At 41.8% G+C, this 23,433-nt stretch overlaps 1 protein-coding gene across 1 annotated transcript in view; it reads right to left on the bottom strand.

The window, feature by feature from the left end:
- Window positions 1-9,384, bottom strand: part of bach2b (BTB and CNC homology 1, basic leucine zipper transcription factor 2b) — an 85,459-nt gene extending 76,075 nt beyond the window's left edge. The window contains exon 1 of the mRNA XM_069161662.1: window positions 8,985-9,384. The gene's annotated coding sequence lies outside the window, so the exon portion shown is untranslated. The remainder of the gene's footprint in view (window positions 1-8,984) is intronic.
- Window positions 9,385-23,433: the final 14,049 nt, after the last annotated feature.

The raw sequence follows: 23,433 nt of genomic DNA, 5'->3' as shown, positions 1-23,433 counted from the left end.
TCAGAGCTCCATGATAACACAGCTAACACACACAGAGGGAGTGTTTTATTTTGACGGGATGTGTCTGATGTGCAGAGCAGTACAAATAAACCCACGTTGGGAGGGACGGTGACCTCTACCACGGCCAGTGTCACCTCTGAGTTCAGAGTGATCGGCGAGCAGACGGACAGCAGCGTCCTGCCGCTGTTCATCCCCCCCTCCCCCACCACGCCCCCCTCTTCCCCCCTCCTGCACTGAAACAATGATCTGTCTCCACGGACCAGGAATCCGCTGATTGTTTGAAATACCTTCCACTACGCTTCACTGAGCTCCACTTCTTTTTCCCATCGACCCACAGGACGGAGAGGGAGGTGGGGGTTGGGGGGGGGGGGGGGGGGGGAGTAGTGGGGGGCGACAAAATGACCTTGGCAGGAAACGTCCAGCCCTCCAGCAAGAGGGGAAGTGGCTTCATTCAGACCTCTACAACTCAGGGTTTCAATTTCAGGCATTCACTTTGACTCAGTGAGACTGATGTGCAAACAATGGGAACAACTGATGCTGGATTTATAAGATCATATTCATATTTGAGAAGCATAAAAAAAAATATATATTTTTTTTTTTCCCAAGATATGTCTGAAGAAATACATTTCTAATTTCAATAAACACTACCATCCTCTGCAGATATGTTCTTGTTCGTGTACGTGTGCTACAGAAGAACTTCTTAAATAAAAACCGAGGTAGAAAAAACATTTCCACAAAAACTCAATCACTAATCTCAAAGAAGAAAATGAATCGCATCAACGTGACTTAAAATCAAACCAAACGATGTTAAACCTGACAATGACAGTTCAGTCTGGTAAACAAGGTCAACTAACTGGAAGTTTTACAATTTTATTCTAAACAGAACAACAACAGTACTACCAGCTGTGGACATCAGCTCCTGTAACTCATTACTTGTGGAGTCCCCCACGGCTCCGTTCTCGGCCCTTTCCTATTCTCTGTTTAGATCTAATTTCATCTGAGGTTTTTATCAAAACTGCATCCTCTTGAATAATTGTATAGTTCTGTTTTTACTCTGCATTTTGGTGCATTTCTGTATTATTAATTCAAATCGCACAATAATCTATTTTCTTTCTTTTGCTTGCGTCTTCAGAAGTTGTTTTTAGGAGGCAGTAACTCAGCAGGTGGAAGAAGGCAGCGATGACTGCAGCGATAACGTACCCTGCGATGTCGGTGAGAACAACAGGGTGTCACAGAGAAAGATGACCTCAGACTTCAGAGGAACAAACAGCAGCATTCTTCTGTCTGAGCAGGAGCGAACTAACACTCATCAATCTGCTGTCGTTTTACTCTACAGATCAAAACATAAATGTTTACGACCAACGACCAACACCTCCGTTCTGTCAGATGTGTTACAGATGTTTGGGTTAGTTTGGTTGAAAGTGAGAGATGTTTTCTAAAACACAGCACATGCAACTTTTAAGGTAAAACATATTCTCTAATATAATTCTACTCTACTTCACGAATATTCTAATTGCTGATTCATTGATTTTAAAGAATAAATAGAAGTAGATTAAATGTTATTTCACAGAGTTGGTCAATTAATTGTACTTAGCGGTGGCCATTTCAAGCAAAATGACTATTATAATATATATAAATTGCTCGGAACTATTAGAATTTTTATTTGACTTTTCGAGCGATACACTTATATGCACTTGTGAACGGGCTATTCTGCGCGCGCAGCGTTTATCTACACTTGTAAACAGTCCATGCTGCGCGCGCACCCACAAAGACTCACTTTTTGCCGTTAGCCGTCTCCTCGGGCAGAGTTGATGAGCTGCGTGTCTTTATCTTCATCTTTGAGATGAGAGCAGGTTGTCTGCGTCCAACACCAACCTCGCTTCGTCCTGTTATTGATTATTGATCAGTGGACGGACCGTTATCTCCACGCTTCACTCTGATGAGTTAGCTGTGTGCCAGCTTCACCTGCAGAGTTTCACCAACTTCATCTCCGTTTATTTTCTGAAGGAGTCCCGCTCAGCAGATTCTGACGGCTGCAGTCATCTTTAAATGTTGGTGCTGTTCTCACCGGGACATCTAATCTATTCACGCAATAAAAGTTTCACTTGTTAGCAACGTGTTCTTCTGCTGTTGTTTAACGGCGGCTGGCCGGCAGCCTTTTAGCCGCATTACCGCCACATATCTCAATCCATTTTTACATAATGTTATAACGACTATTGAAATGTAATAATAATAATACAAATAATAATTCTTGGCTGTGTTTTTTTTTTTCCATTGAGATTCAAATCTCTTTGAGAAAGACAGCGAAATTTGGCAGAATATTTAGAGATATGTTTGGATTTTGTTCACTTTCTTACAATTTTAGCTATTTATTGGAGGATATATGGACTTTCTCGGCTTAACAGGTATTTGCTGTGATATTTAACATTTATGTTTTTTTATGGGGACCGAATTACCGTGTGATTTTTGTTTAAATGTTAAATACAGGTTGGCCTATTCCAGGTTAAAACAACCGTTTAAAGGAATCAGTATTGACATTAAGACAGTTATATATTATTCCAGGTAATGGAAACCCTGTTTGCATTAAGGTTTGCTCAGCCACTGAAGGACAGACCGATCCGCAACTACTTCCAACGATGGGAGAGTTTTGGCGCCCAACATGCGGTATATTGTGGTCAGTGTTGATTGGTTAAAGGCTGCTTCAATAGTTTATAAAAAATGAACCCGAGGTCTACTACTAGTACTAATTTGATTGTTACACCTTCTAGATGAACCATAAAGAACATAAGCAGATGGACAGCACTACTGTCTGCATGTGTGATGAGGTTTAAGTGGTGCGTGCAGCGGTTCTCTGGTCAACAGGAGCTTCTTTGTGACTCAGCAGCAGCAGCAGCAGACAGAAAAGTGATGAGCGGAGGACTTTATTACTACAGGAGGACTCAGAGGAGGTCTCACCCCCAGAGACACTGTTTACACCTCCTTTCCACTGCAAACTGATCTAATTTGATGTGGTATGCATATCATTTCTGTGCACGCAGCAGGAGGGTAGGGGGCGGGGGGAGGGGGGGGGCTCTGGGGGACCACACAGACAACAGTGTTAACTATGAAGAACCCCAATAAAATGCAGCATGAATATATGTAAGAAGTGGCCCAGCTATAACGGCTCTCTTGACTGTTACCAAGGCGAACACCTGACACAGTGAAAGCACTCGACGAGGCTCTTTGGCCGCCATTTTCCCAGCAGGCTCAGAGGAAGGAAACACTGTGGTGCACATGTCAGTCACATTCTGACGCTCGGAAAAAAAATACAAGAAAGACCCCACGCGATGCAGCCGGGTTCAAGAGCAACACGCAACCGCTTCTTCACGGGAGCTGTTTAAATATAGAGATGCAGCGCTAGATGTGTTTGTTCAGGAGAAACAACAGTAACACTGAAGTCACATCACTTACAAGACAAAATGAGAATTATTTGTTTGATTTGCTCATTTTTTTAAATTAAAGTGAGAATTTCTCGGTTTAGAATTCTTAGTTGAAATTCTCTGAATAATGTCAGCAAATTGCAAAGAGGAAAATGTCATTCAAATTGAGAATTCAAGTCCGAGTTCAGTAAGAAAAACAACTGTGAGAAAAAAAGGAAAGAATTTAACTCATTTAAGTCAAAGTCAAACAAAAAAACTCTTTACATTTCAGTAGATGGATGATCATTTTTGTCTTTATTTTCAGTTTATTCTCAGAATTTTTGGCCACGTTAAGGAATAAAGGCATTCTGAAGGGAAAAGGAAACGCTCAATTTGTTTTTCAGTTTTGAGATTTAAGTTACTAAAGAGCTGATAATAATAAAAATATCAATTCTATGTCAAATTGAAAGTTTTGAGATTTAAGTTACTAAAGAGCTGATAATAATAAAAATATCAATTCTATGTCAAATTGAAAGATAAATGCAAAAGCAAGAATTTTAAGACAAAAAACCTTCATTCTCAAAATTCTAAAAGTCTTGCGCAAGATGGTTTTGACTTTTACAGTTGAGTCAGAGACTTTTTTTTTTATTGAGATTTTCAAATCTATCTTTGGAATCTGCGGCTGAATAAATCAGCTTTTTTTTGTATTTATTTATAGTGACAAAAAAAAAAAAAATTCTGAACCACTGATACTAAGTGTAATTAAAAAAAAATATTTCAACTACTGCTGTATTACCAGACTCCAGTGGACAATAAAGATTTAGCTAAATTGTGAAATGTATTAATGTCATAAAGAAAATTCAGGATTCTGAGATTGAGTGAGAATTTTAAAAAACGTTGAGAGTTCTCACAATTTTCCATAATCAATTCAATCATAGATGTGAAACAGTAAAGAATAAAGTTTGAGTTTTGTTGATAAAAAAAAGAAAGAATTGGATTAGTTTCTAGGTTGAGTTTAAGAAGAGATTTTACACAACATTAGCTCATTCCTGGGTTTGTCCTTCCTTCCTTATTAATCTTATTATGAATGAATTACTAAATTAATTTGCACATTAAACAATCAGTGATGGTGTTAGATGTCTGTAATCTGTCCCTGCGGCCGAGGCCGCGTCCAACTCCACGTCTTCTGACTGAGGAACAAACTGGGCCACGTTCAGACCCAATGCAGCAGAACCTCTGCAGCAGGTTTCACCGGACCTCAGCAGAGCTCTCCATGCAGTAGTAGTGCTGCACTCATCCAACGAAAACAGGTCATTACAACGTGCTAAATGTTTTCTCTTCAGTCTCTGAACGTCACTTTACATTCCTCCATACTGCTTCAGTAAACACGCCTCTCTTACACATCCAAAGATATTAAGACCAGATGGATGAATATTGTTGCGTTAGCTCACGATCTCTGAACCCGGATGACCACAGGAAGGTCGAACACCTTTCAGGACGATTCTCATGCCTCCATAATTTCTTACAGGCGACACTAACAAAAGAACCGGAAGAATTATTAATGTGAGGCGTGTTTTGCATTCGATGTCTTGTTGGCAGGATTCTGCAGCAAACACACAGAAGCTCTGTGACTGTGCAGATGCAGACTGAGAGGAGCTGCTGCGATAATACAGTCTGATTTCACACGATAACGCCGGTGCACATCGCTGCCGAGAACGGCGGGAGAAGAAGAAGAAGAAGAAGAAGAAGAAGAAGAAGAAGAAGAAGAAGAAGAAGAAGAAGAAGAAGAAAAAGAAGAAGAAGAAGAAGAAGAAGAAGAAGAAGAATGAGCAGAGGCTGGAAGGGATTGCAACAGAAAGGGAGAGAGGGGAAACAATAGCTGCTGGTATGAAGTGGAGGATCTGAGATTTCTCTCTGCAGTGCTGCTCCAGCGACGCCTCACACTGGCAGCAGCCCAGTCAAACATGCCTTTGTGCTGACGTGGGAGAACTATGGGAACATGTTTTTTTTTTCTTTTTCCTATCCGAGGCGCTCACTGGGGATGTGGAGCGGAGCTGGTGGGGGTTACTCACACTGTATCCTCAGCGATGCACGCAGTCTTTGAAAGATGAACATCTGTGAGGAAAATATCTAAACAACACTTCAAAAAACGAGCGACTGCTGAGATTCTCTTCAGGAGAAGTTCATCTGTGATCGAATCAAACAGATCCCTCCGTCGCAGCCTACTTCAGCTGCAGTTTTTGTGAATCATTAACCCCTGAGTGCTTGCTTACTTCTGACGCCAGCAGCTTCTTCCGTCATCAATATTTTAATTAGCTTGACAGGAACTTCAGAAAAAGCACGATTACACCGGGCTCAGCAGAAACGTGGAGGAGGGAGCCCGAATGTTACAGTGAAGGAGGGGTGGTGGGTGTGGGGGGTTTGGGGGGAGGGGTGGGGGGTGGTTGGGTCGGCCGGGTCACATGAAGGGATCCTGTTGCCATGAGGGATTTCAGCTGTGGTGGGAACCCTGAGGGACTCGTTACAGAACAGTCTCAGACTCACAAAGTTCCCAAGCTTCGAGTCCAGAGACGCGAGTCGGTCCGACGCAGACTGAAAGGACTGCAGTGGGTCGAGATGCACTGAGAGACAGGAAAGAGGAAGTTCTCCAAAAGCTCAAAACAAATCTTTACCCAAAACCCCCAAACAGGTGCAAACAGAAGCAGCGTTCGGCTTTTATGCGCCACATATCTGGAACAAACTCCCAGAAAGTTGCAGGTCTAAACTCCTTTTGATCAGGTCTCTGTTTGCTGCCTTTCCTTCAACCGGATTTGAGGATCTTGATTCATTCCTTGCATTTCTGTATTTTATGTCTGACACTGCGCTGTAACTTTGATCCTATTTTTGCTTGTTTTTTGTTTCTTCATTGTCATGTTTTAATCACTGTTTTTAATTGTCTTTCCTTTTGATTGATGTGTTTGCTGCTGTTCATGTTATGTGAAGCACTTTGAACTGCCTTGTTGTTGAAATGTTCTATACAGATAAACCAGCCTTGAACATCCCAAACAGAGTTGGTGCTCCCACTGAGGGAGTTTTTTTCTGCAAATTTTTGAATGACATATAAATTTGACAGAAATTTAAAAAAAAAAATACAATAAAATGTTCCTTTACGATAATAAACACTCAAAAGGTGACAAAAGAAATTAAAAAAAATAGGCTTCAACGAGTTTCTTTTCTTCTCCCACCAAAGGAGGTATTTGTTGGTTATTTCATTCGGCTACATATTATGACATAATGTTTATCTGCATTGTATAATCTGCATTGTATGATTGTATAATCAGTTTTCTTGGTCAGAATGAGGGCGGGGCTTCATCATACTTTCAGCATTTGTACAATAACAGGCTGCAGGAGCTGCAGTGTGCTCAGCAATGAAGAGAGAGGGAACGTCAAAAATATGTGATGCAATAACTGGGTAACAACTCAGTATCATTATTTATGTTGTTCACTGGAATCATATTGAGATGACACAATTGTAAAGCACTGTGATAAACAGTCTTTTTTTTTTTTTTTACAAATTAAACTATATTATTCCATTTAATAGAAAATAAAAACATCAGCCAGGGAAAAGATCTCAGTTCCAAATTTCAACCTCTGAACGGTATTCATGTTTTTATTAATATGAGAAATGTCTTTCATCACAGACCGATTAAACAAACTGTATCCTGCTTGTTAAATACAGTCTGTTTTCTAAAAGTATTTCTTTATTTGATTTCTTTCCTGCTTCATCCTGACAGACAAAGAGAGCAGCCATCAGCGTGCTGCAGGAGAGCTGCATCTCTCTGGCAGACTGGATGAAGTGACATTTAAGTCTGACTGAGTCATTGTGGGGTTTACAGTGCTGGACGACCCTCCTCCCCCCTCCCCCCTCCCCACAATAAACAGGGGATTGCTATGCATGGGAAGAGAGAGGCAGCGGGGGTTACTGTACAGAACAAAAGGCTCCAGAACTGCGCATGAGTGCCGCCGCCGCCGCGCACGTGTCCTAAAAGCAGAGCGATGTCACGGAAAATTTGTTTTCACGTCAGCTGCCGTTAAAACGACTCTAATTTAAAAAAAATAAAAATAAAAAAATAAAAAAAAGATCAGCACTGTCTCTACCTGCTGCCCGCAAACACCCGCAGCTCGTGCGTGTTCTCACGGGAATAACAGCAGGGATGATGAAGAGGAGGTGGAGGAGGATGGAGGATGATGCCTCATTGCTTGTGTTGCATCAGCACCAGCAGACAAAGAGGCTGGGATGCCGAGGATGTCACTGTCCTCAAACTGCTGTATCACCGCATCGACGGCAGCACCACTCCGCTCCATCACCGTCTCCGGCGGCGGGCACGTGGCGATCAGACAATAGTCACACCGAAATAAACACAATTATTCTGCACACAAACATCACTCTGCCCTCTGTCTGTCCACCGGCTGTCCACTGTCTCCACGCGGTGGACACGAGTCTTTTTTTTTTTATTATTCCATCACAGAGGGAACAAAGCAAACGGTCGCTTGAAGAAAAAGCTTAAATGAAAGCACACATTTAATGTCTTCTTTAAGATGATCATATAAAGCAGGCGAGCCACCAACATGGTCCCATCAATGTATTTATAAAATGTGATTTATTTATTTTTTGTGATTTTTTTTTTTTTTGTGATCCCCCCACCCCACCAGATATCATTGATACTGACTTGGATCTTATCAGCGAGCTGCATCACAGCACAATTAACCAGCGGCTACATCAGCGCTCAGAGTAGGACTGACTAAGGCTCCGCTGCAGCATCCATTCACATGACAATGCAGGTCCGCAGCTCTGGAACACACTCACCGCCACACATCTATTTCACAATGGGCTCTGGGTTGGATGCGAGAGTCAAAGAGCCCGATGGGTTTCAGCTGGAGGGCTTATAATGAGGTTTCAAATATGGGTTCTGAAACGGAACCGTCGAAGGAAGGAGTGAGCAGATTCCTGTGGAGCGAACACGGCTCGTCCTTAACACAGCAAATATCTTCATGTGGATTAATGAGAGGGAGCGGAGCAACACCACCGCCACTAATAATAGGCTAATAATCATTCTAATAAGCTCCAAATGAGCGCGATCCACATGGAGTTACCGGGGGAGGTATTTCATGACGCTGCAGCGGCAAGCTCGTGTTTGTGGAGCCTTCATCCTGACCCTCCTCTCGAGATCACCGACATCCACGCCACAGAAAACAGAGAAGCTGCACGGCGGACTGACTCACGGCACAACAGGATGTGGTTCAGAGTTGTGTTTCACTCCTTGAACCAGCGTTAACACCCCGACACGCACACAAACACACTACACCCTCCGATATTCACAGCTTTCAGATAGCATGCACGCGGCGCGCTCCGAGTGACTTTTTCCACACAGTCGGTGTGAGTGAGTGAAGTGAGTGAAGTGTGGGCTCCGCCGGCCGTGGCCCGCCGCGGCGCCACTTATGCAAGTTTGCAACTCGGTTACGAGAGCATCAACAATGGAGCAAACGGAGAAGTGACAGAAACAGCACGGAGCGATAGAGCGGGAGAAGACGCGCACGCGGACTCACCTTCGGCTCTCTCTTCTGCTCGTATTCCTGCCCTTTTGTCCGTTTTCCACATAAGTTCTTTCACATGATGATCGCTTTGTCGTTTCCTCAAAGCCTCCCGGCTGCAGAGACTCCACTTCTCCTCCTCGCGCCGCCGCAGTTCGCTGATTTCTCACTTACAATAATGATGATTAAATTTAAAAAAAAAAAAAAAAAAAAAAAAAAAAAAAAAAAAAAAACAACGTCTGTGATTCTACGGTCTGCTGCGTCTGTGTGCGCACGCGTGTGTGTTTGTGTGTGCGTGCTGATCCCGCGCGGCGTGCCGCTCCGTCTCCGCTGTTTGTTACACTCGACTGGAACGCCTACTCTCAGTCGCTACATTGTTGACATTCGGCCGCTGACGTCACTCCATCCCCTCATTCACAACATGGTTAGCGCGGAGCAGCTTTGCGGTGCCGCCGGCGGGAAGCGCGCGCGTACTCCCTGAAAAGTGCGCAGCGCCGCTTGGAGAATCGCACTACTGGCTGCTCGCCCAGATCCCTCCCCTCGCGCTCGCTGGTTCGGCGCCCCCTCTCTCCCTCCGCTCACCCCACCCTCCTCCTCCTCCTCCCGGTGCACACAGCGGGAATATGACGGTGAAAGATGACACAAGGCATTTTTCAGAACAGACGAAAACAGAACAAAACATGTAGGAGTTAAAACAACAAGAAAACTCTTCAATCATTCAAAACAGGCTGAAGTGTTTATATATATATATATTATATTTTAAGTTTATTGTTCAGTGACTGAAAGACTGGAAACCATTTCTCCAAGTTTATCAGGATATTTATTATTTATTTGTGTTGAACTAATTAATTAGGCTAATTATCCTAATGAATCATCTGAAACACATATCCCTTCTTTCATTAGGCTACTTGTTTCACCCAATCATTTAATATATATATATATATAAAGATAGATAAATTATATATGTAAATATGTATTCATTTATTTATCTATATCTATAGCTCTAGAGACTATATATATATGTATATCTATACAGATAAATAAATGAACAACTTATCGAATAAATAAATATATATATAGTTAATGTAGTTATTTATTAATTAATAAATTTACATATGTATGTATCAATATTTATAGATATTGATACATATGTATGTATATATCCTTTTTTAATTAGTGACCAAAATGCTGTACATAATGACATAATAACAACAAATAATACCAATAGACAGTAACATGTTCCAACAGGAGTTATCTTTATTTGTTTTGAATACAGACAAACCATATGAAATTAATATGCAGAGTTACCCAATACACATAATACATCATAACAAAACCTGATTGATGTTTTGGAATATTTATGGTGCTAAATTCATTATAAGTTACACAAGTACAAAGGTGCCATATAAATAATATATTATTCATTTTATTAATGATAACATGAACATTCAGATTTAGTGAGAAACCACGCTATGTGTGTTGTTGATTTTTCAGAGGTGAAAACTGCCCAAAACAAACCAACAAAAAATAACATTTTTGGATGCTACATGAGAGATGGAGGCGGTGGGAGGGGATAATCTGGAGAACGCCGCTCTGCTTCACCACAGCCGAGTGAGGGAAGGCAGGCTTTTTGTTCTGCAAGGAGCTCACATCCTATTTGGACAAGCAAACACTCACTGGAGATGTTTTAATTTCTAATGTAAGATTCTGCCCCCAGGGAGTTTGCATGTAATTATGAATTATCATCGTGGAGCAGACAGAGCAGCATTCAGTCCTCGCTGGATGTTCCAGGAGTGGCGCTCAGAGACGCTGCTGCACACATTTAACTGGCAATTTGAGATGGTGCTGCGGCTGACATCAAAACAACAGCAGCAGCAGCAGATATCATGGAGTTGGCACGGAGGGATCATCAAAGAGAGGGAGCTTCAGAAGAAACACAGGGACGTACTGTACATTAATGTCACAGGAGAGGGGCGGTCATGACGACATTTCATCACAACGAAAGAGGAAATGTAACATAAACAATGAAAAAAAAGTTGGTCAGTGTGATTATGAGTTAATTCAGAAACACAACTTTTGGATTTAATAAGTAAGAATCAGTCTGTCGCAGTTAAACATGCACTTACGCAAAGAGAGGACACAGAGAGAGAGATGGTTCAGAGTGAAGAACAGTTACAGGAGGACATTTTGGAGATTACACTCTGACAATGAGAGACATCTTCATAGAGTGATGTCCCAGATCGATGCAGGAGACAGGAGCCTTTTATTTATGAAGCTTCAAATAACGACAGACGACATCTCAGCGCACTTTCACACAGAAACATCTCAATTCAGGTCCCACATGAGTGAAGAGAGTGGAGATGAATGATAAGAACTTCTGTTGAGGCTCCCTAGAAAAGCAGACTGATGAGGTGGTGATAAAGAGGAGGAGGGCTGAGCGTCTGGCTCGAACCGGCTCAAAAACACGTGTAGAAAGATCATCAGGCAAAGGTGGTGACGAAAAGATGATGGATGAGTGATTTGACAACGTGATGAAGGAAAAACGAGCCGCAGGAAAAGCAGATGACACGTGAAGGAACAGATGTACTCTATCCAACTTAAAACGTTCGATTTACACTCACTTTTTGTGAAGAAATCATGGCAACAGCCAATGAGATGTTACTTTTCCTTTTCTTTTGTTTTCCGCAGGAAGAACTTTTACATCGGTGACCAGTGCAGACAACATGAGATCATTTTGGTGGACAACCCCGTTTCCCAAAAAGTTGGGACGCTGTGTAAAATGTAATTAAAAACAGAATGTAAAACAAATGCTGCTGTGATTATGAGTTAAGGGCCTTGTCCCTTGTGTTCAGAGATTTCTCCAGATTCTCTGAATCTTTTAATGATATTATGAACCGTAGACGATGAAATCCACTAATTCTTTGTAGTTTTACGTTGAGGAACATTATTCTCAGATTGTTGAACTATTTTTCCACTCAGTCTTTCACAGAGTGGTGAACCTCTCCCCATCTTCACTGCTGAGAGACTCTGCCTCTCTGAAATCATCTTTTTATATCCAATAATGTTACTGATCTGTTGCCAGGTAACCTGATTAGTTGTCAGATGTTCCACCAGGTGTTTTTTTTAGCGTTACGCCATCAAATTCATAACAAGCATATGTTTTCACTAAAACAAAAAATGTCTCTGTTTCAACACTTGATATGTTTTCTCTGGTCGATGTGCGATTCAAAATAGGTTTATGTGATTTTCAAATCAGCCTTCTGATGTTATTTACATTTTACACAGCGTTCCAATGTTTTTTGATACGGGGTTGTAATGTAACATACAACATACAACATACAACATACAACATAACAGTCGGTTACATTACTGTAATTTACTCAATGCATTACTCCGGATGTTACTCATTATAATTTTGCTCCTGTGTTAACTATAGTCCGTATGCTGTGAGGTGCTGCCCCAGACACTCCCCCCTGCACCGCTCCATGAACTACTGAACCTCCCCGGTCTTTATGTCTGTCTCTGCTCTTCCCTGTGATACATCGAGCTCTGCTACCTTCACTTGTCCTGTAATGTTGCTCATTCTGTACACGACCACCTTCACCACTCAGTATGCTACTCTCTCCACCATTTGTGTCTGCTCCTCCACACAGTGTGCTGCTCACACCATGCTCAGTGTTGTGTGCTCAGAGAGTACATTTACACCAATAAAACTAGTCAGTAGAGCTGTGATGATCACACCACCGGGTGAGAACACAGATTATTGTATGTAATGCTGTTTACTCATTTATTAGAAATAGATAGTTTCAGATAAAATTAGCAGCTGACATTCACTCAAAGTAGAACAAAGCTGTTTCCTGGCAACACAACACAATTAAAGACATGATTCACAACGAATGGTGTTACATTAGAATCTGATGGAGGAGGGAAATATGTTTCTACAAATATGAGCTTTGTTTTCCTCTGAAATACTGAAAACTTTTATATCGTCAGGCCTCTAAAAATGATCTGAGACGAGTGTATCCCTCTTTGCTTGAACTGCAGACAACACATCTCCCGCATCACATCCTCCGTGAAGTGTGTGTTCCTTGTTTCCAATTGTTGAACATATTTGTAATTATTCAGCTGATGCAGAGTAAACCTTGGTGTTTTGGGGTACCGATGGGCCTGAGGCATCTGAAACTTAAACCCAACGACATGAAATATGTACAGACGAGGTTTTCTCTCTTTTCAGCAATGAAAACAAATCTGTAATAATTCTGCTCTTATTACAAGTTTAATTTTGAGGATAATTCACATTTCAGTTGGACTTTAAACATGCTGCTTCTTGGCAGGCTCTGTAAATATGTTCTATAACAGACAGTGGAGCTGTTTGCATAATCCAATTTTTTTTTTATCTGCACAGTCAGCTTACTTCTAAGAGCCTTGATGACAGCCACAGATTCCACTCTGCACACACAGTAACTAGGAAATTAATATGCATTAGCCTACTCATAATTTAAAAGTCAAATGCGACACTCGAGAATCAGAGAGGCCTTGAAATAAGGAGCTAAATGCCAAATAAAAAATAGAGAAGTTAAAAGAGAAGTGCAGTCTGTCATTTAGTCCGGAGACACAGTTTGACAATCAGCCGCTAATCCTGCAGATTACTGAAGGTATTCATATTCATGTTCATCCACACAGAAACCCTCGGATCATCGGATGGTTTTTAATTCTGAAACATAAAGCTGGGGTCCTTTAAAGCCGGGCTGGGAGCCTTCGGCAGGCGAGAGCGGCCCGTGTCTAAACGGTACCGGGAGACGGGACGCGGGCTCTTTGTCTCAGCGAGGTACGTTCACAGTCAACGTCTTTCTGGAGCTCCCAATGCTCTAAATGCATGAGGAGAATTTAATCAGTGTAGACTCACCAGCTTCCTACACACACACACACACACACACACACACACACACACACACACACACACACACACACACACACACACACACAGAGTGCAGTGGCATTCCTGCACTCGATGACCTCTCCTCGAGGCCCCCTTTAAGAAAGGCAAACGACGGCGGTGGGGTGGAGGAAGAGGGGGGGAAGGTGTGAAGGTGAGAGAGTTTCCACGGCGATGGTAGTGGACCCGTCCTCCCGCCCGGCGCCCAAACTGTGGACAAACAGTGTGGTTCTTCTTATGTCAAGAAGTCTAATTAGACTTAATAAAAACAGCATGTGAGACGTCTGCAGGACAGAGAGGACGCTCCGGGCGGGGGGTGGAGGGAGGGTGGAGAGGTGAGGGGGGGTTCAGTGGAAACTCTGAAACTCTCAAGACAAGATGGTGCAACACAACTGGAATGTTATTGTTTGGCTGAAAGGTGTCAGAAGAAAATGTGTCCTGTCATGCATGTACGTTCAGGACACGCGTGTTACTTTCTAACCAACCTGCACAACAGGGTGAACATGTGACTGCATGTGACGGAGCACACGTCGATGTATGAGGCAACAAAACGTACACTTTCTATCCACTTTATGATAAAGAGAAACCCAATATCACGGCAAAGCATGAAATAGACACACCCTTCCACTCCAGCAAAACTTTGAGATAGCAACACTTGTAGTGGACCAGCATGTCTAGTACATGCTTTGGACTGAACCGATTTATAGGAATGGTTTGAACCATGTGACTTATAAGATAACGAAACCATATGCAAAAGCACATGATTGGAGTGAAAAAATAAAGGAAACAACTAAAGAACTACTTTGTCACCTCCTGCATTTGAGACCCATCATCCAACCAATCATCCCCTCCTCCCTCCTGATACCGCAAAAACATGTCCTTTGTACTTGGTCTCTAGACTTCTGTTGCAGCCAATCAGCAACCAGCAGACATCACCCGTTGGTTTGTGAATGGCTGTTATGAAGCCTTGAGTTCTGAATTTAGCCGGCGCCATCTTGCCAGTCCCGAGCGGACGAGCTGGGGCAGGAGCCAGCGGTGGAATCTGACATACTACGTCCCGCCCACCAATAGCTGTAACCTGACTGCACCACAGGCCTGTCAATCAAACAGACACGCCCCCAAAAACAGGTCTTTTTGAATCTTCTTTTCTAATGAATGAGGGATTATTTTCAGATGGACCTCTAGAAAACTAATAAGAAGGAGTGACTTTAGCTAACAACACCGAGATAACTGATGGACACATTTTATTGACTTTGGATTTGATGAGAGAAGTTGAATGGGAGTCTATGGAGCCGGAGGCTTTTTGGAGCCGACCTCTAGTGGCACTCGCTGGTATTGCAGCCGGAAGCTACGAACACTTTTATATACAGTCTGTGGTCATACCCCATGTGTTGCCATGGAAACAGAAGTCTAGAGACTAACAAAAGTTGTATGTTTTGAGAGCGTCTTGTCCCACAATATGAATACATTTTGATTACATATTTTATTTAGTTGGTAAGCGCCTTGGTCCTGACCGCTACATTGTCCTGCCAATAATGCCGTTAAAGCAGTGTAATATTACTTAAACGTATCCTGCAGCGCCACCAGCAGGTCTTTGGTTTGTAAACAAACAGAACTAATGACATCACACAGTTCATCACAGTTTATTAACACTAAAGATCAGCACAACCAGCATGACTGCAGACTCACGTCTCCTCCTGTGGGATGGTCCACTAATATCGTTCATATATATGTTTCTATTTACAGTCCATATATCTGTAATGTGCAGCATTAGTAACATAGTATGTGTACGTGTATGTGCATGGTACCTCGTCCTTGAATGTCTACCGGCAGGCCTGTATCTGTTTCTCTGTTTGTTTCACACAGTTTCTTTACAAACTGTCCAGAAACCCAGAAGAACATGAGTGGTGGAAGATTCAGGTTGAAGAACTCGGACTCTGGTCTTCATGCTGCAGCTGCAAGTTTTTCACGACAGAATAAAATCGGAGAAAAAGTTCATTTAATTTGTCAGTGACTTTTACATTTTCACAACTCTTAAAACAACTAATTACTCAACCCGAGTTTCCATCAGCAGGTGAACTTCATGGTCTTCGAGATGAACTAGTTTAAAATGATTTACTGAACAGCACACACGTCTGTTTATGTTTTCCATTTACAGTTAATAGCTGCAACTTCAGTGACAAATAAACACAATGTTTGTTTGTTGTTGTTGTTGTTGTTTTTATAATAAACACTGGTCCTGGAGGTAACCTGTTTGTTTGTTGTTGTTTTGTATTATAAACACGGGTCATTTTTTAAATTTAATTATAAACACTGGTCATCTTACACTCACACTCACGCTGGGTACATTTTCAAATATATTTCAGGCTCAATTCTCGGGTTAACGTCCGTTTGATGGGATGAAGCAGCCAGAAAACAATTTAAATATACAGAACTGTGCAAAATGTTTAGATTCTTTAACCATTCAGGGATGTGCTCGATGGTACCAAACTATTCATGTCATTGTCTTTAAAACATCCTCACTGGAATCCCTGAACTGCGTGCACACTATTGTAATAAGGAAGATAAAAACGTAGTTGGACGGTATTTGAAGGCTCTGTATGGTTTCTATTTGACGTCATACAGACTGTAAAACCTTCAGATGCAATTTTTAAATACGCTTTTCAGATTTGATCAATTTAACTTATTTACAAAACCCTTCATCAAGTTTAATTAACATTTCTGAAATTCCTTCTTTCAACACTTTGTGCGAACAAGCTATTCGAAAAGGCGTCTGTGGGAAAGATTGTGGTTTCAGGTAATTAAAAGACAAACATCAGATGATAAATCAGAATCTGCTGATGTTCTGCATCCGTCTACAACACACGACTTCCTGTACAGATACTAAACACAGAGAATCCTCCAATAGAGACTTCACATGTCCACACCTGAGATGGAAACCAAACTCTGAGGAGCAGTTAACACATAGACCTGCTCCGCCTGCCTGCTCCACCTGCCTGCTTCACCTGCTCCACCTGCACTGAACCTTTACAAATGTGTTCTATCTTATGTGAACTCCTGATTGAGCTGTGATCAGCCAGGCTCCTGTTTAATCACATTACTGGGATAATTAGTGCAATTATGTAAATTACTATTATACAGTCTGATGGGAGTCAGAGCAAACAAATGAAGGAGTTTTATTTCATGGATGGTAATGTCATAAACAAATAAATAATAATTTGTTCTTACTAATGCATTTAACTGAACAAACAAGAAAAAGTAAATAATCTCTTCACATTAAGTTTAAATTATTATTTTAAGATTTAATTGTTCTTTATGAAATTGCCTTTATATGCTCTATTGGAAATTTGAAAATTATTCAAATGAAGTAAATCCACGCAGAAATAAAATCAGATGGGTTTTACTGGTATGATGATTTTGTGAAAGCCAGATTAAAAGATAAACAACAGTACAATCCTTTTGACACATAAAGGCCTCCAGCTCAGATCACAGTCAGAGTTCCAGCATCGATATGTACAGAACAGACTTCATCATCCAGGAAGCTTCTTCCTCCAAACTTTAGAGAAACAATCACATCAAGGAACCTTTCAGTCGATGTTCAGCTGCGGTTTCTCCAAGCTGGTTTTCAACATGATTATTAAATTCACAGATAAAGCAGATAGATGAGAAGAATTTTTTTTTATTAAAAAAAAAAAAAAAAAAAGGTGCAGAAAAAGCAAATGCACAGTGTTCTGCCTGTGCAGACGTCCAGCTGCAGCCCAGCAGAGTGACATGTTCAGATGAGTGACAGCAGTCTGCTGTTTATGAAGGATTAGATGAAACATGATCTCAGTGACATCAGTTCTGTAAACAAGCCGACACACAAACTGCAGCAGCTTCCGCACAATGTCTTTATTAATGAGAGCCGAAACATCCCAGTTTACAGTTTCTATTCAGAGTTCAGTTAAACAGACTCATGTACAGTCCTGCATGCAATCAAAGCAATGACTCATACCAAGAAAAAAAAAAAGCCACGTCGGTCAAAGAGTCACAGCTCCAGAGCTGATGACTCATCTCCCAGTGATTCACCCAGATCGGACCGCCAGCCAAAAGAACTTCCATGAATTCACCGACTGAGGAGAGGCAAGTCTGAGCAGAGGCACAAAGACGTGAAGCAGCGCTGCCGTCAGCCAACGAGACGTCATGTGACCCGCAGCCAAACGCCTTTCATTACTTCAATTACAGCCAGTCTGATGGGCTCAGAGCCATTTACAACGCAGAGCCGCGGACACACTGAGCTGTCGGGCTCGGGAGCAGTGTTTATAATAAAAAACAAACAAAAAAACAACAACAAACAAACAGATTACCTCCAGGAGCAGTGTTTATAAAAAACAAACAAAACAAACAAACAAACAGATTACCGCCAAGACCAGTGTTTTATCATTTAAAAAAAACAACAACAAACAAACAGATTACCTCCAGGACCAGTGTTTATAATTAAAAAAACAACAACAGACAAACAAAACAAACAGATTACCTCTAGGACCAGTGTTTATAATACAAAAACAACAACAAACAAACAGATTACTAGTGTTTATAATTAAAAAAAGAAAACACAGAAAACAAATAAACAGATTACCTCCAGGACCAGTGTTTATAATACAAAACAACAACAACAAACAGGACCAGTGTTAAAATAAAACAACAACAACAACAAAACAGGTCAGGACCAGTGTTTATAGTTAAAAAAAACAATAAACAAACAAACAAACAGGTCCAAGACCCGTGTTTATAATCAAAAAACAACAAACAAACAAAACAAACAAACAAGTTACCTCCAAGACCAGCGTTTATAATAAACAACAACAACAACAAACAAACGAGGAGATCAACCCTGTAAGTCATGCTTCCCTCTGGTGCAGTCAGAGGACCGCAAACAAAGAGTGTCAGTGTGCAGAGCAGCTCTGTGTGTGTGTGTGTGTGTGTGTGTGTGTGTGTGTGTGTGTGTGTGTGTGTGTGTGTGTGTGTGTGTGTGAGAACGCGCACACGGGCAGCCAAGTTTACACTTCACATGTTTTCGTGTCATCTTAATGTGTAACCTGCTGCATGTTGTATGCATCATTTCAGACATATTTGGCATTTTTTGGGAACGTTTGTTCGACGGTTTTTAACAATGCTCGACTGCAGAACAGATATTTGACGGGGTCGTCGGGGTGAACAGAGAAAACCGACACAGCAGAGAGCAGCTGCAGGAACTCATCCTGAGGAACGCCGGGCGATCCCGGCCTCCATCAACACACCTCCACCTGCCAGAGTGAGCAGCTCTCTGCAGTTCTCAGAGATTAGAAGGTAAAAAGATGAACCTGCTAGATGTATGGCCTGGAGTCGCTCTGTGTGTGTGTGTGTGTGTGTGTGTGTGTGTGTGTGTGTGTGTGTGTGTGTGTGTGTGTGTGCCTGGTATGAATGTGTGTGGGCGGTGAATTGGAGAGTTCACGTGGTTTCTCTCCACATAAACACATAAACACAGACATCACAGTTTTACACACTGAAATGGGACTTTCACTTTTCACATGTTGTTCATCGCGAAGTTTGTTGTCAGCTTCGATGCACCTGAAAGATCGTTCAGGAGGTGGAGTGAACAAAGCAGAGCTAAAGGAAAGTGAATGTTAGACTCACATCCTGCTTTTTGATAGCATTTTTGCTTTAACAACTTTACAAGGTGATACAATGTTGGTTTAGCGTTTTCAGGAGTGTGTTTGTGTTCATTCTTTGGTTAATGTTCCTCTGAAACAGATAATAAATACTTTAGAAAAAAGAGGATTTAATCTAATATAAAAATAGAAATATGGAAAAAATTTGAGGATTTCATTAAAAAAAAGTACGTTCCAGAACTTTTATTTTAATTTATGTACTGGCCCTGTGATAATAATAACAATAATAATAATAATAAACTTTATTTGTATAGGACCTTTCATGCAAGAAATGCAGCTCAAAGTGCTTTACAGCAAGAAAACGACGTGCAGGTTTTCACTTGAAAACAGATATAATGGAACACATAAATAATATAGAAAATAAATGAAATGCGTATGAACAGATAATAGATAAGCGTTGTGTTCCACAGCTTTGCAGAGGGATGCCATGACGACTTGTCCACAGTGGTTATGAAGACAAAAGGTTGATTTCTCTTAAAGTCTGTCCACAAATTTGTGAGCTCATCGTTTATTATTGTGACCAGATCATTTTTTTGATGGCGGTATGAATGATATTGCGATGAGCCTCTTGTTGCAGCATGATAACAAGCATTTGTACAAAACTCCTGGAAGCTGAAAACATCCCAGTTCCTGCCAACTCAGCAGACATGTCACCCATCGAGCATGTTTGGGATGATCTGGATCGTCGTGCACTACAGCATGTTTCAACTTCTGCCAAACTCCTGCACCTTTGAACAGCCATTGAAGAGGAGCGACACTACACAGTCAATAAATGCATTTTTCTGTAACCTGCCTAAACCAACCGTGAGCTTTTAAACCTCTGGCTCTTCTTTTTGATTTCTTTTTTCCAGTTTCTTTCAAGTCAGACAAAAAATTCTTAATATATCATTAATATCCAGCTTTTTAAATGCAATATGATCATTTTCATGCTGCACTAGTCTATCAAGTGGAAATATTGCATCATTCTGTAAACCTACATACAGAATGGATCAATACACATCGAAAGGACTAAAATGGCTGAGTGCAGTGTAACGAGTGAGTGTAGTCAGTAGATTGAGACTGTGTCTAACTCTCCTTCATAAACCGGTAAACAGAAGCTCTGGAGCCTGTTTACATGGAAGTGAACCTGGATCTCACTAAGCTGCTTGTCCTGAAGTCTAAACAGGTGAAATCCTTTAAGATGGTCCAATCAGTGGGTGACAGCGCCGCGTCTGTCAGCGCCGCGGCTCAGCTAGTGGAGTAAACAAACAGGAGTGAATGGGGTGTGTGAGGGATGAGTCATCACTTCTCTGTGTGTGTGTGTGTGTGTGTGTGTGTGTGTGTGTGTGTGTGTGTGTGTGTGTGTGTGTGCGCTGCGTGCCTCAGTCTGCTCGACATCCGCTCCCCTGAAGGCCCTCGTCACCACAGGCATACTTCAGCAATTACCTCTTCGCCCACACACTGTCAGTCACATGGCCTTTAATAACAGTCTGTCACACTGTCCCACTCTGCAGCTCAGCCTGCCAGCACTCAACACACACACACACACACACACACACACACACACACACACACACACACGCACACGTTGATATCAGGTTTCCTTTACATTGAAAGGAAAATCCGCCACATGTAAAAAAGCAAAATTAAAGCAACAAATTCCTGAATAAATTATTGTTTTCTCTTGGAAGCAGCAGCAGAATAAATGTGGTTCTTCCAGCTTCAGTGACATCATTTGATTACTACAGGTTAATTTATCAGGAGGCGCTCTACAAAACCTCGTCATCTTTGCTTGTAGTAAAACTAGTTAAATGGCATCCCAGTGCAGAGGATTTTATAGATGAGGACCAAACAAGCACCATCAGTGATGTCACCAACCATCAGTGATGTCATCATCCATCAGTGATTTCACCCGTTGGTTTGTGAACGTTATGAAGCCTCCAGTTCAGATTCTGTCCGTCACCATCTTGTTAGTTCAGAGCGGTTTGGAGCAGGAAGTGACCATATTTGGACAAGCTGGGGGAAGAGCCAGCGGTGGATCTGACCGATCTGATTGGAAACCTGACTATACTACGTCCCGCCCACCGATAGCTGTAACCTGACTGCACCACAGGTCTGTCAATCAAACAGACACGCCCCCAAAACCAGGTCTTTTTGAATCTTCTTTTCTAATGAATGAGGGATTATTTTCAGATGGACCTCCAGAAAACTAATAAGAAGGAGTGACTTTAGCTAACAACACCGAGATAACTGATGGACACATTTTATTCACTTTGGATTTGATGAGAGAAGTTGAATGGGAGTCTATGGAGCCGGAGGCTTTTTGACGGACACTTCAACTCCTTTCAGTGTTTTCACTTCAACTGATTTTAGCTTTTGAATTTCAACCATCACTTCAGCTTCTCCGTGCTTAAAGAGCATCTTCAGACATAATCTTCCTCCAGATGTTGCAGATGTTGGGTTGTTCTCCCAGTGTGCTGCTGTGATGTAGACGTGTATCTCATGATGTGGTTTCAAACAGGTGCACAGATACTCCAGGTCAATAAAAATGAAAGAGAAAATCTAAAAACGTATCAAAGCACGAGAGGAGTAGCAACTGATTACAGCCCCCCCCCCCCCCCCCATGCCCGCCCCGCTTCATTAGTGCTCCTCTAAACAGAACTGAAATTGTGAATGGAGAACTGAGAGCTGTTCCAAGCAGCAAATTAATACACGATCCCAATTAGCATAATTACACTAGTACAGTAGCTCCACTGCAATATGCCGTTACATAATGCACAGAGTGGAGTAAACTCAGAGTTTGGTGTGAGAATGTGAGTGTTTCCTGCTCTAACGTCTCCGATGAAACCTCACCGAGTTCTTGGTAAACGCCTGCAGCCGGTCTGAGGACCGACCGGGGACTCGGGCAGATTAATGGGATCCTAAGTGGCACACGATGCAATTTATAGATCCAACATGCAAGATGTGATGACCCAATTTCTGTCCATTATTAAAAACTGCAACATCTCTCTCTGCCACTGCTAACCTATTTATGTCATCCAGTTTCCATGGCGACCGTGCCATAGATAAAATCTAAAGCGCGCGCGCGCGCACACACACACACATACACACACACACACACACACACACACACAGGCGCAACATCAACTTTTCGCCAGCAGAGAGGGAGGAGACGCGACGTTACTGCCTCACACTCATCAACGCACTTTAACAAAGGAGAGTCAGGATTGCTCATTACATCATCATCTGCACGGATTCTCAAACGGGAAGTTACTCTGGGCTCATTCTATTTTTATAAATAGAAAAAGTGAGAAAAGCAGATGGTCACAAGTTCCGGTGTTACTGAAGGGCACCCACGTAAACCACATATACTCCGTGTCTGCAGGTCACCGATGCTTCTGCAGCCAAATACTAACCATGAATGCTTTGTCAGAATCACTGTTACATATTCTTTGATCAAATATTTATATCAGATCAGTATGGCCTATGTTAGCCTGGAATATATTCAGGCAAAGTGCTTGGCTTGTGTTAATATTTAGAAATGTTGGCTTCCTCTTTGGCACTGAAACAGGAGTATCGAAAAGATTTGAAGGATGACTCATCTCTTCACGTACAAGATCCAGAGCAGGAAACACATGAAACAAGCTGTGATAAATGCTCGCAGCTTCAGACTCCATCGACTCCCGGTGAACTTCTATCATAGAATTTTTCCACCGGTCATTCTGCTGTCATTCACTTTCTGTGGTTGGTTTTATGGTGGTCCCTTTGAAAATGATTCCATAACTGATTAGATATTAGACCTCAAAAAGCAGTGCGGTCGATCAGTGATGTCACAGCAGACTGTTGTTTGGATACAGAG

The sequence above is a fragment of the Embiotoca jacksoni genome, unplaced genomic scaffold, assembly GCF_022577435.1.
Source record: "Embiotoca jacksoni isolate LCO1_2020_lvr unplaced genomic scaffold, fEmbJac1.0.p SCAF_29, whole genome shotgun sequence".
NCBI lineage: Eukaryota > Metazoa > Chordata > Actinopteri > Embiotocidae > Embiotoca > Embiotoca jacksoni.
Note: the sequence above shows the minus strand (reverse complement) of the source record. Positions and strands in the feature narration are given on the sequence as shown.